Consider the following 13,374-nt stretch of genomic DNA (forward strand, 5'->3'; position numbering starts at 1 on the left):
AAATATATATGTAAAAAACCATAAAACCAGGTGCAGACAGGCTCTTTTAAACAATCTTGTGATTATGTAATTCAAGAACATAGAAATACAGTCAAACAAATCCTGAATCCAAATTGTAATTAGCCCTCACTGCTAAATGTTTTACATAATGAATCACGATGTTACCACCATTTTCAGGTAAGCCAAGGCTGCTTCATGTTTTACAGCTGTACACAACTGAAATGTGTTCTGTGAGGAAATAGTTCCAAAAAGACACCTGACTGCAAATGCTGCAATTCATCAGTACCCCACTCACATATCCTTACAACTGAGCAATTGTCAATGTATCTTTATCTTAGAAAATCTATTCTCAAATACTGACTCAAAAAAAAATCCGTTTAGTGCTAAAACCAGAGAATAATAATCAGAAAATTTACAGTGATGATCTCCATAGTAGCAAACTATGAAAAGACAAGGATAATAAGAATCTATTAGATTTTAACAGCAATTCAGAAAGATGTCTGAAATCTTCACAAAAGCCTCTTAGATCAATTACATCATAATCCAATGCAATTTTAACAGACAATATACCATGTTGGAGGGAAATATGTTTATACATAAAGAAACTGATACACATGTCTGGGAATGGCTCACTACTAGCCTGTATAATACTAGAAGTTCAAGAAAACCCAAACAAAAAGGGTTATAAAAGCCAAGCTCAAGTGCAATTTCTTTGCCTTTCCTCCACAGGCATTGGCTTTGCTGGAGCTTTTTCTTTTTTCCCACTGACACTACACAGTGTGTCCAGGCTGGGGCTCAGAAGGGAAACACAGCTCCTGTGCTCAAAGCAGCACCCACAGCAGCCACTCCCATCTCACAGAAACTGCTCCATTGCTCAGCAGCTGCAATTAGAAAGGGTTTGCTTATTTACTCCTGTATTACTGCTGATAAATGCTCTGGGACACAAATGAGCAAATCTCATCTGAGGAATCTCAGAGAAGGCTGCAGAATGTCCATTCTTGGCGGGTTTTAAAATACAAAGCCCAGTACAAGCAGTGTGGGCCCTAATTTGAGCAGGAGATAGGACAAGAGACCTGCAGTACTACTCTTCCTATTTTAATGAGTCTAGGATTCCATAGGGAAGTTATTTTTCTTGAAACAATCCCTTCAAAAAACTACACAAAACACATCTCCTTGTTAGGGAGATACTTACATATTTGTCTCATAACTTGTGACTCTTTAAAGGTATGCAAAATGGTGTAAATACATTTCATACACAATAAAAATGACAATTGGACAATATCCATGACCTTTAAAATATATTATATGGTACAATACAGTCTCACTTTTAGTTCTGTTGCAGGTACCTTAAAACATGGCTCTGCATAGCATCTGTAATAATCACATTACTAAATGGTTGATCAATTGACTATTAAAATACACTTGTCTGTGTTTTAAATTACTTTTTGAAGAAAATATGTATATTCTCTTTTAATAAGCTGAAGCAAGATGTAAGTTGACGTTAAATCAATAAAGTAATAAAAACATCAGTATTTCATTGCACTCAGTGACCAGTATCTGAGCAGTCGAAATATTTCATAAACCTATGAAATCTATCTCCTCGCTACTAATTTTTCAAATACCATAATGATTTTATAACATTTAACATGTAGAAAAAGGAAGTGACAGGTTAAATGATTTTCCACAAATTAGGAAAAGTCATCATCAGAGGTGAGACCCACACTTAGAAATATTTTTTTAAACATTTAATAACAACAACAACAACAACAACAACAACAAAAAAGTAAGTACAACTGTTTATTTCACTGGATGAGTTTTAAATGGTTACAGTTATTTAAATCACACATTTACTTAATACAGCAGGGAAGGGGAATTTACTAGCAGAAAAAGATGCTAAATTCTCTGTGCTGATAATTTTGAAGATTAGGACTGTACTCAAAGCAGAAACTAGATGGGAAAAATATTCAAACAGTTGCACAAGGTTTTTAACATGACACTTATACTAACTTTATAAATATTGCCCCAGGAAATTTTCTCAAAAAGCTTTTTAACACTGAAATTCATAAACCAGCAAAATTTAATTTTAAATATTTGGGGGTTGGGGGCTTAATATAGTATTAAAACTACCAAGTGTTAAGTCTCTGTAAATAACTTCACAATACCTGTCTGAGGAAAGCTAGCTTGTAAATCTTAAGCATTCCAGACACTGAAATTCCATAACTGCTTACATTCCAGGCCTAAAAAGGGAGAGTTTCTTCCATGCTGCCTGGAAGGCCAATCCTAGCTCACCAAGATTGGTTGTTTCATTAGGGAAACACTTTTACTTAGAGACCTGGCACTTGAAAAGATTGACCCAATACAGAAGGAAAAACAAAATTACTCACTTCAGATGAAATTACTTCCTCATGAAAAGGATTATTTTACTTCAGTGCTAACCAGAAAAGAAGAGGAATTAGATAGAAGATGCATAAATTTGTCACATAAGGGTTAGTGTCACAGAAGTTAGCCTGGCTCAGGTCTCTTTGCATCCCTCCCTTCAGGAAGTTATACACATTGCTAAGGTTCCCCCTAAGCCTTCCATCCCCAGGCTAAGGAGTCCCAGCTCCCCACCCCTCCTCATGGGAGAGAGGCACCAGCCCCAATCACCTTCGTGCCACTTCCCTGGGCTCTCTTGTCCATGCCTCTGTACTCACAGCCCAGAACTGAACACAGTACCCCAGGTCTGGTGTCACCAGCACTGAGTAGACAGAAGATTCACCTACCTTTTCTACCAGCTAATCTAGTAATATCTTTCCTACCCCTAGAAATGTTCTTTATAATGTTATATCACATAATTTTAATCAGAATTCAGGACCAATTCCCTTTAGAATTACAACTGGCTGTCCAAACATAAACACAATTCACTATTACCTTGGACAGCACCAATTTTGATGGACAAGAATTCAGTCCTCAGTTAGTGACTGCTGAGTTTTCAAGGTTCATCTATTGGCCTTTGAAACCTTGCTCTGCTACAGATTTCTTATATAACTTTCAGCAAGACACTTTCAGTGTCCTATTTGATAAAAAAGACAAACAAGTTTGAGTCTGGTATGCACTGCTAAAACATCAAACATACACAAATTATCTGACTTAGGAAATTAATCACACCAGGGCAGCAGAGGAGCTGCAGCTGTCTGCACCCACGTTCACAGTGACCTCTGCTGCTCCCAGGACACCCCTCAACCACAGGCACATCAGGGTCTCTGCTCACCCCAGCAAACAGGGTAAGCCTGTTTACACCTTCTTGAGTTACTGTGACGTTACTGCACAGTACAAAAAAGCGGGATGAGACTGTTAGAGGAAAGGGAACATTTGAAAGCCATGGACACTCATTTGTTGTGTAAGATACATTAATAGCTCAGCTAACTTGCCTATGCACCTTATTCCTATTGATTTCACCAGGCACAAAAGTGGATCTGACTAACTTCTCACTGGCCATGAAAGAGAACAAGTGATTATTAAACAAAACTGTGAGCACCCTGAAAGCCTAATGTAGATCACTACTGGAAGGGCTAAAATAGTAAGGCTTCTCCCTTTTATTTTATTGTCATAATTAAAAAAGGGTCATTGCATCTTGGCAAAAAACCATCAAGACAACAGCTGCAGTGACTTCAAAATTATTGTCATTATAACAAGCACCCTGAGGTCAGACGTGTTCATCAACAGCTGAGGTGATTTATTCACCCTGCTTCACAAATAATCGCTTTCTACTTGCTTTCATATTCTTGTTTCGATATACTAGTAAAGTATCAAGCTCTAAAAGGAACTATGTTTATACTGGAATGGAACCACTAGATTTTATAAAAATCAGGCAAATGTTTCTGCTGGGTTTAGATTTTTGGGTTTAAAAAAGTACCCAAATGTTCCTGTGTCCAAAAACACAGATACAATTCTGTTTCTAAACACTGTACAGCAAACTGAGCAACACACAAAGAAAAGATTCTGTAAACAAGAATTTCCTTTCAAGACTGTAACTTGATGAGAGTAACACAGACTTTGAATTTTAAAGAAACCACATTAATTGTACTTATAAAGAAACCCTAAAGTAAAAAAGGAAAATTATTCAGGAAAGCTAACGGGCAATAAACAATGACAGTAAGATATTTCACTTTATTAAGTGAACTGTGCATAGGCAACCTATACAAAGATTCTATAAAGCCATATCCATTTGTAGGCACTAAATCCCTCAGCTAGGTCTCAAGAAGAACTCTCCACTTTGCCTAGATAGCCTCACACAGCTCTTTCACATCCACATTACAAGAGAAAGCTTTATGGAAATAATGGCCCATGACAGGACTCTTCCCATCCTCTGATGTGTCTGCAGTACCTCATTAATTCAGGATTTCTGAGTACAGCACGTTCCAAACCTCCTCTCCTTAACATGAACAGACACAAGAGACAGCCCACCATCTTTTCCTGAGCATTTAACCTAGTTGTAGAGAAAAGGTATCAGAGTGGTGTCACTGAAAACTGGGAATGCAAACTTAGAAGTTTTTACTCCATTATTTTTCTCTGAATTCTTTTGCAACAAAACTAAGGTTTTCCTACCTTGATGAATGGGGAATGATCCAAATTCAGAAAAAGCACATGAGCCCATGAAAACAAAACAAATGATGGGGGAAAAAAGGCAGGGATAAGAAAAGTTATGGTTATGGTTGGTGCAGACTGAAAAAAGGATTAAGAGAACATTGGTTGCATAAAATTGTGGCTGTAGATGCTTGAAGGAAAACAGTAATTTCAGGAAGGGGGAAGAGAGAAGAATCTGGCTACCCTGAAGGAAAAAAATGCTGGATAACTTTCAGAAAGGGAGCAAGTTAGAAGCAACATCAAAACAAGAAGGTTAAAAAAAAAGTTAAAATAGTGGCCATGAGAAAGAAGAGAAGGCTAGACTGAAATAAGAATAATCTAGGTCTGATCCATCGGGACAGTGAAAACAAGGGGGTAAAAGAGGCTACAATACAAGACATACTGAAAATGGGATCCAGATACCAGAGAAAGGAGTAGAAAAAGAGTGGCTGTCATTAGTATAAGAAAACTGACAAATCAAACCAAGATGGATTATCAGCAGCTCCTTTAAATGTTTTGTTCACAGCTTAATCAAATTGACTTATCAATATATTGGCAGGATATATGTTTAGAGTTGATCAAAATTCACATTTAATTTTGAATTGCTTTAACATTTTGGGTTTGTGCAAAATAAACTGAAAGTATAAGTAACAATTTTTGTTGACAATTAAGATTTTGCAGTGCACTATAAGTTTAATTCCAAAGTCTATGGTCACATGGATTATGTGTTTAAAATATTTACAAGACTAAGTGGCTGCTGCAGAACTGGCAGATGCACCAGCTTGTATTTTAGCAGTAGCATCTTTACTAGTAAGAATTACTGTGGCAGCCTTAAGGCTTTTGAGATTCCATTTATTCCACAAACATTTCCTTGGTTTTAGACCTAAAATTTAAAAAAAAAAAAAAAAGTTTAGAAAAACGTTTATGTGAATTTTGAAAACCACCCTATGAATATCCCCAAATGAAATTAAAATTGCTTTATTTCCTGTCTCAAATGTGCAAGTTTTTATGCCACTGTCAACTTTAGGCATGAGATCCAAGCCTGTTAACTGAAATAATTACATTCATATACTTAAAGTCAACCAGAACAGTTTTTGCTATCTCCCTTCTGCTTCTGCTTGGGTTTGCACATGGGTGAATATCCTTACTTTGTGGTTGTTCCAGTTCTGGTAATTTAATACATTTGCATATGTTTTCTTGAGGCTGCGAATTACTCTCGCAGCAATACTTAATTTACTTTATTCAGTGGTTTTCAGCCTTCATTCCACTCGAATTTCACACAGCTCCCACACCGTAAGTTTCTTGCAGACACAGACTCTGTGCCATAGCAGTGGTCTCCTAGAGTTCTGAGATTTTTTTCTGCTCTGACTAGATTTCACTTAAATCCATCCATTATCTGTTTATAGTGGTTCCACATTACAGAGAATGCTGTGGGCTTATCCAGCTCTTCCAAGTTAAAGGCCCTTTAGGAGTTTGGAGCATGTATAACTTTGATGTATATAAACCTTCTCTAAATTAAATTTTTCAGGGTGATCTTTTTTCTACATACAATTTTCTCTGTCTGTAACTAAAAAGAAAATTCTGCCCAACACACAGTGACTGACACAGAGAAAGATTTTGAGAAAATATTTCTGTATTTTACATTTACTTCAAAAACATATTTCTTTTGCATTTGTCAATCAGTTTCAACATATAAGATAATGAAATCCACATTGTCATGAAATCTAAATAAATGAGCACTAAAGATAGAAATCTGCTCTAAATCTAAGTTTTGGAATGGATATCAAATGACATAAGCAATCTAAAAATCATAAAGTTTTACTGTCAAAACATGCAGGTATTTAATGGTAATATAACACTACTTCCTTTAATGGCAATGTAATACTGCTTCCAATAGAAATTTCTAGTACAGGTATAGTCTGAATTCTGTAAGAATGTTTGTAAAAAGTGGCTCTTTTTTATAGAGAGATACCTTCAAGGCCACCTACAAACAGTTGCTGTTGCAAAATCCATTTTGAGCTGTTTGATCCACTTTTGTTTTTCTTAAGGAGAAATAATGCCATGGACAATTAGTTCAAATTCCTTTCCAGGGTACTGTTTTAAAATATTTATTCATATTTATACACCTACAACCAGTATTAAGAAATCATCATAATTATTATTATTGAACAGAAAAAGCTAGCTTTGACATCACTATTTCTAATACTGCATTTTCTATGTATATATACATAGAAAATGTATGTAGAAAATTACACACATAAGGCAACAGATAATAAAGGCAATAAGTTCTCACTGAAATGCACAGCTGGTACTCTGGACAAAATATACCTCAGGGAAAGGAAAAAAAAACTACCAGTAACTGATACCCACTGAAAAACTAAGTCTACCAATCCCTCCTTAAAGTCATCATCAACATATTTAATAGATTCAGGAAATACTGCCCAAAAAGCAACACAATGACTTGGATATCAGGATACACTTGACAAAATAACACCATATCTAAAATGTCTACAAAAAGATTTCATATTGTAACTTTTTTAATTAATGTAAAAATATTGAACTGTCACAATTGCAACAAACTTCTGTTAGAGAAAAAAAAAAAAAGCTTTTAAAAATCACATCATTTAATAATTTCATTTCACCAGTTCTGGTTGTTCCCTCTCTCAGGTGCTTACATGCAAGTGCTTCCAGCTGTCTTCTGGAGCCAAAATCTGCCAATCTGGATGCACAGTGCTTATGTACATTCGTACATTGGCTTGGGTGTCAAATTAATGCTTTCATGTGCCAAAATGCAGCAGCCACCCATGTATCACTGAAAATACTACTCTTACCTGAGAAAAAGCATCTTTAGCATGTATGGGAACATGAAGAAAATGTGCCACAAAATCTGGCATTCTGTCAAACAAGTGCTCTTGGTTAGGCTTCAAAGGGGAAAAAAAATCAGGGCAAAGATACCTACATGAATTCAGACACGGCTGTGTGCAAAACAGTGACACACAACATTGTCAAACTCACAGTTACTTGAGGTGAGGCACTGCCAACACAAAGGAACAGCAACAAAACACATATCCCCAAATTAATGCCCTCTCTTACTCCAACACATCATTCTTCTAAACATTTTAAAGACTTCTAAGTGTTTAATCGGTTTTGAGTAAATTGAAGTAGTTCCTGATTCAGAACAGCACTGAAAAACATGCATTATCTGAAGCATATGTTAAGTTTATCAGCCAAAAATTAAGACAGAATCTAAGTGATGTACTGAACCAAAGCCAGTGTACATAATCACAGCTCCTGCCACAGGAATATTTTCCTCCTCTTCTTAATAAAGAACATAGTGATCATCTGAGGTAACAGAACCCACACACTTTTGATTTATGCTCTTAACCTAAATATTCCAAAGTGATACCTTTTATAAATTTTAGCACCATTACACAAAGTAAGCAAAGTAAAATAAACAGTCAATTTCATCTAAAAGTTTATTTTAAGCTTCATGATATAAACCTGCTAACTAAACTAATTCTTCATATGCTCAACTACAGCTCCTTAAATTTACATGAAAAGCTAATCTTGGACCTACAGCTGATGCAGTTGAGCTGCATGAGTAAAAACACTTGCCTTTTTGTACTTGTGGGATATGCAGATTTTTTGTTTGATAATAACAGCTATAAGAACACTTAAAATCAATTTATATGTTAAACTTCTGGAGAAACCATGACCACAAAGAATCCTGAAGCACTGCAATAGATTATTTTCAGAGAAACAGACTTCTCCAGACTTAGAGAACAATTTTCTATCAAAACAACAAAAAAATATTCAGTACAATGAACGCAGGGATTTAAAAACTCTTAAAACCAAAAAGCAAACCATAACTAGACAAAGGTAAAAAGTACAAGGATTTTAATTTGAAACACAATCCACAAGCATATAGGAACTTCTTTCAGCTTGCAGAAGTACTGAAGGGAAAAACTTGCAGGGGGAATATATAACTTTTACTGAGAGAAACAAAAGCAGCTTCTTTGGGTATCTCAACATTAGGCTTTCAAACCACAGGGACTGATTTGCATTTGCCAAATACCTGCAACTCTCTCAACCTGTTACTGATTTTTTTTTTCAATTTTCAGTAAACCTGACATCAAAAGTCTAAACATCTAAAGCTTAAACCACAAAAATGTTTTTGTTTGATACAAAATTAGTAAGGCATCCAGTCACACCTGTTGTGTTAAATCTATAACATAATTTAAAAATATGTAAGAACAGAAATATTGTAAATAATCACAATTAAAAAGTAGATGAAGACACTGAACTAACATGTTCTAGGAGGCAAGCATTGACCCTAAGCTGTGCCAAAACTGTGTGAAGAAGTGCTAATAGGATTTCCATATTCCTTGCATCTTGCTTGTCTGGGTATATTTGCACATCTTTAAGCACACATAAACAAAAAATGTTATCAGTCCACCAAAGGAGGCATTTCAGAAAGCATCATCAGCTTTTGTCAGCATATTGAGAGGAATAGCTGTAGATTATAAACTCATATAAGACTTTTACCCAGTGCAAGCAGTAAGATCTACAGCCATTCTTTGAATGCCAAGACATTAGGCTTTATGGTGGGGAAAAAAAAAGACATTTAATATTTTTTAGGACTAGTGATTACTTCTGTACATTGTCAACTTCAACCATCATGCTTCTGGGTGTGCTTTTAACACTTTTCCTCAAAAATCTTGCTTTTACCCACACATTTTGAGGCAAGTGCTATCAACAGCTCAGTGTTCAGACACAGAGTTTACCAAGGCAGCTCAACCACCTGAATTTTATATCTGTCCTTCACTCTGCACAGCTTGTTTTTATCAGCTTGACAGTATTTGGACTTGGACAAATGACAAGAATTAGGTTTCTTTCTTTTACAAATGTGAAGCAGTCAAAATTCACTCTGAATAGTTACAATATTCTTAAGTCTTATCAGCTAGTACCTATTTCAACACCGATTGTGAAATTCAATCAGTGTAATGCTATTTGATGAGAGGTTAATTTGAAAAAAATAATAAAATATTTTTTATTAATAATAACTTACTATGCAAAAAAGGTGAAAAGTCAAAATTTTAGAGAGATTGTTTTATGTTGGTGATAACAATGATCTGGTGAATACTGGGAATCTGTTTATTTCTGTACCAATATAGTGCTACTGATCCTACAGCATAAAGGAAGTAATTTTCAATAGCTAATTATGGAATTTTAAAAATATTTTTATAGTGAGAATTAAATTTGTTTGTAAAATTAATTACTTCTGGTTTAATTTATACTCTAAATAGGTATACTTATCTAGTCTGTATTTTATTACATCAAGCATTTGCATCTTAAAGATAAATTTTAATGAAAGCTTATACATTTCCAGTTCAAGTTGAAATTATAAAACAATGTAGAACCTTGGCCCTTCACAGAGCCTTGAATTCTGACTCTACCCCAAACTGACCTTCCCAAGGAGAAAGTTACCCTGCCCTAGCAGTCACCATCCTGCTCAGGAACAGGGATCACTGCCTGAAGCAGATCACAAAGACAGCAGAGACATAGCTCAAAATCACCCCTGGTTTTTACAACTGTTATTTAAAATCCTTTAGGAAAGGAATTCACAGGAAATGACAGTGACTTCTCATTTGCCTTTCCTAAAGTATTTAAAGCCATAGCTAATTCCCACTGAAGTTGAATAAAAAAAACCAGAAATTACTCTTTTTATGGTCAAGTCAGTCACTATATTTACACAGTATTTGGAATTCCATCACCCAGTATATCTGAATTCATGTAATCTTACAAAAATTGAATGACTTAGTTTGCTGTCAGAGGTATTTTTTTTTTTTACTTCCAAGTCAAACCATATCCATAAGACAGAATGCTGTGTACTTTTTTACATGCAAGCTAAAGAAACTCACCTCTACATTTCTACCACTTGACTCCTCAGCAATTTATTGGGGAACCCAAAAAGTTTATAAATACTAATTTCATAATTAATTCTACTTCACACAAGGAAATAAACAGTATTTTCAGCTATGACAATTCACACTACGAACTGTGAATATATTTCAGATAAGGAACAAAGGTGTAAAACAGATACTTTGGGTAAGTAAAAGATACTCTTAGAAATATGAAGAAACCAAAGTAGTTTTTCAAACTGGGTTTTTTTACCCCCTAAAAACATACAGAGATAGGTGTAATTCCATTTCTGTATCCAAGCAAAAGGAATTAAAAATATTTAATACTCCTTTGCTTTCCACATCTCACGTGTCTCAATCAGAGCTCCCTCTGTAGTAATTTGCTCAGTAACAATGTCTTTAAAATTTGGCCAGGTTTAGCAAGAAGGTAGGGGCTGGATTGATGATTTTATTGATTAAAAGCTCCAAGCAGGCAAAGACCTTACATCTATCTGGATCTACACCCAAATGTGTCTACATACAGAACTTAACACACTGTACAGGACCCCTGCATCACTGGAGGGATTGGAGGCTTGGAAGTGACCATTTTAGGCTCATCTTTCCTTTATTAACACCAAGATCTTTGGAGAACAGGCCCGCATAGACTTTTACCTGCACTTTGTTTAGGCCTAAACAGAATGCTCCTAAAACCCAGGCAGACTTGGGGCTTTTAGTTTATTAGGTTTTTTCAAATTATGAACTTGACACTCCACACTCACAGACAGAGAGAAAGCTGTAAACAGTTGTCTGGGCCAATGCCTGTTGGGTGCTCTGTTCAAGGGCAGTGAGATGTTCCTCTAGATACACAGGGTCAACTGGCATGAGAAGACTTTTTGAGCACGTTTCTGTGCTTCAGTGACATGTGTTTATTCTCTTCTCCAAGTCTGAGTGTGCTCTGATGTTCCTACAGACATTTACACGTAACACTAAAGGAATAATCTTTTTGTAACTTACCCACCAAAAAGTAAAGCTCATCAACAGATACAACTCAGCCACTCCTTCTGCAACCAGCACATTGTAAAAACACCTTGTTCTGAAAATCATAGAAATGTAAATATGAAATTCAGTAATCTGTGAACTTTATTTTGCATAAAGAATTGCAATACAAATATAAATGCATTTTACATCTAAGAATCTCTAATTCTGGCAACATTGCAATGCAGACTGTGCTTTCCTCCTCTCTCATGTACTGCATTCAGAGAGGATTACATCATCTCAAAGAGCCAGAAAAACAGAAATAGACCAGGGAGGCCCATTACAGCAGACACAGAGTAATTAAAAAGACTATAACTTTTTAGTTAGAGAAGGAGATAACTCAAGAAAAAAGGGTCATTATGTTTCTAAAGAGACAAATAAAATCATGTGCAATTTAAGTTCTCGGAAAGGCCAGTAATGCCTTCCATCTGTTGAGAGCAGCCTTGGAAGCACAGGAGGAAACTGTTCCTTGATCTAGCAAAGAATTTAAACTAGCAGCTTAAATATTTGAGCAAATTGTTGGAACCAAAGGTAGCTGTTTGAACTTCAAATTGATCGCTTCACTGGAATAACTCAGTAAGCATTTAAACAAGTAATCAGTGTCTTTTTAAGCACTCTGGTATTGCTGAAGGACACTGACATGCTCTATTTTAATAGCAGGCCAGCAAGACAAATTAATTCTTTAAAAAAGTAAATCAGTGAAATGTTATTGACTGCACTGAAACTATTAACACACACATGCTCATTCTGTGATGCTGTGATTTCAGGGTAAAATGGTCAAGTAAAACCAATTTAAAAATGTAAACAATTCAATACTTTGTCTTGATATTATCCTAAATTTAAGTGTTTCCATTTTTATGTCAGGTTCCTCCTCCTAGATATCTACTTTTTAAAAAAATTATATTTTATAACTAAATGTTCCACATCTTTTCAAGAATTTTTTGTTTCTTTGTTCCAGTGGGGGACAAAGTTCTGGTTCAAAGCCCAAAAGAGCACATTTTCTGGTTTAAAAGATTTGAGTGAATTAATACTTGCAAATAACGTAGGCAGGTCAAAAGAAATGTCCTGCTTCTTCCAAAAAGAATGTAATTCTGACAAATCACTGGTAGCCACATTATCTCGAATTCTTCAACAAACCAGAAAGGCATATATAGTCAAAGATTTCCCTAGCAGTCCTACCAGTGTAAGAAAAGAGAGAAAGGTAAAACCAGAACCAACTATTCTCCCTTTCATCCTCATCAGAACCTTCTGCCTCAGGGTTCAGGACTTTCTCTTATGTTAATAATGGCATGGCCTGATCAAATCTTTTAAACAAAGGTTTATTCAGGATCATCACTCAAGCAAGGTTCCAACCACAGAAAATTGCTGTACAGCATGCAGGCACTTTCCTCCATGGTATAGGTGTAAGAAAATAGAAAGTTAACAGCAGAGAGGCTCTCTTAAAGCTGCGCCATTTCTACAAAGCTCTTTTGCAGTGCCCAAGGGTCTTGGAAATACAACCTACACTCAAACTCAATTCTCAATATTTACATTCATAGGGTTTTGTCTTCTAACACACAAAATACTATTTCATCTCATTAGATGTTGAGAACATTATAAATACCTGAAAGATTTGTAAAGGCACTGAATCTCAAAGACAGAACTTCCATTTCTGTCTCACTACCTCCATAATATTATAGTATTATTATTCATGCACTTCTAAAGTGCACACTGAAGAAAAAGTGACAAATCTGCCATATTCTCACGTACTCAGTAATTTGTTTACAAGTTGGAAGCTTTGTGAAGGTTGCAGATTAGCCAAAAATTCACCCTAAAGGCTGAATATTGGGTAAAT

The sequence above is a fragment of the Onychostruthus taczanowskii genome, unplaced genomic scaffold, assembly GCF_017590055.1.
Source record: "Onychostruthus taczanowskii isolate IOZ18803 unplaced genomic scaffold, ASM1759005v1 scaffold6, whole genome shotgun sequence".
NCBI lineage: Eukaryota > Metazoa > Chordata > Aves > Passeriformes > Passeridae > Onychostruthus > Onychostruthus taczanowskii.